Consider the following 1,632-nt stretch of genomic DNA (forward strand, 5'->3'; position numbering starts at 1 on the left):
GGGGAGGAAAAGGGGAAAGGGAGAGGGGGGAGGGGGACGGTGCCGGCGAAGCTTGGAGCTGCCGTCGCCGTCGCGAGCCAGGGAGAGAGCTTCTGCTTCTACACCGCTGCTCCTCACCGCCGCGTTCTCGCCACTGCTTCTCGCTGCCTCGCCGCTGCTCCTCGCCGTTGCTCCTCGCTACCTCGCCGCTTCTGCTTCTTGCTTTTTCTGCTTCTTCTGCTTCGTCTTCTACTTCTTATGGGTTTGCTTGAGTTCTTCTGCTTCTGCATCTTCTGCTTCATTTTCTACTTTCTGCTTCTGCTTGAGTGCTTCTGCATCATCTGCTTCTGCATCTTCTGCTTCGTTCTGCTTCTGCTTCTGCTTCTACACCGCTGCTCCTCACCGCCGCGTTCTCGCCACTGCTTCTCGCTGCCTCGCCGCTGCTCCTCGCCGTTGCTCCTCGCTACCTCGCCGCTTCTGCTTCTTGCTTTAATCTCAGTTTCTGCTTCGTCTTCTACTTCTTATGGGTTTGCTTGAGTTCTTCTGCTTCTGCATCTTCTGCTTCATTTTCTACTTTCTGCTTCTGCTTGAGTGCTTCTGCATCATCTGCTTCTGCATCTTCTGCTTCGTTTTCTACTTTCTGCTTCTGCTTAAGTGCTTCTGCTTCTACATCTTCTACTTCTGCATCTTCTGCTTCGTCTTCTACTTTTTGCTTCTGCTTGAGTGCTTCTACTTTTGCATCTTCTGGGTCTGCTTCTGCTTCTACTTCTAATCTGATTTTAATTTGTTATTTTCTTATTTTATCATTGTTGTATGTTGATTTGTTGAATTTGAATTTGAATAATGGATTTGTTCATCATAATCCCTAATTTCCTAATTTTTATTGTTGGTTTTGTTCTTGTTTTGATTTCTGAATTGCTGTTGCTTTTTTTATTTTTGGATTTCTTGAATTTCTGATTTTGAGTTGTGTGTTCTTTTTTTTTGTTAATCTGTATTTTTAATTTGTTAATGGAAGAAAAATTTGTTCTTCTGGAAGGAGAAGAACAAGAGAATTTCTTCTCCTGGAAGAAGAAGAACAAAAAGAATGAAATGGTGAAAAAGGGTATTTTTGTCATTTAGAAAAAAATTATTAGAAAGGATGATTTTAAAATGAAATGCAACATTAAGGACGATTCTAAATAAAAAATTACATCAGGGATGGTTTCGATTCTGACCCTCAACGTTAGGGACCAAAACAATACNAGATGTATTCTTCTATATATTTAGAAGAAAGTATGTTCTTCATTCGTCAAAAGAGAATGTTATTGTAATCTTCTTGCAATAGAGAGAAGTTGTAAACCTCAAAAAAATTTTTTTAGTCCTTTTCATATTTTATACGGATTTTTAATTGTTTATCTTTATATTTGAGCTGTGTTATTTATCTAGTACCTAATAGATTCTAAATCGTGTGATGGTGGTGGCAGTAAATTAAAAGAAGGAAGTGGCGACAGTAGTAGTACTTAAAAATGAGAGTTGGATGAGAAATCATTTAGGTTTGGTGGTAAATGATTAGGGATTAAGTATTATAGTGATGGGTTGAATATTAGAGGTGGGATAAGTCGAGTTAGGAAGGAAAATTTAAAAATTTTGGATAATTTTTAAAATTTTAGTAAT

This window comes from Arachis ipaensis, chromosome B10 (assembly GCF_000816755.2).
Source record: "Arachis ipaensis cultivar K30076 chromosome B10, Araip1.1, whole genome shotgun sequence".
NCBI classification, from domain to species: Eukaryota; Viridiplantae; Streptophyta; class Magnoliopsida; order Fabales; family Fabaceae; genus Arachis; species Arachis ipaensis.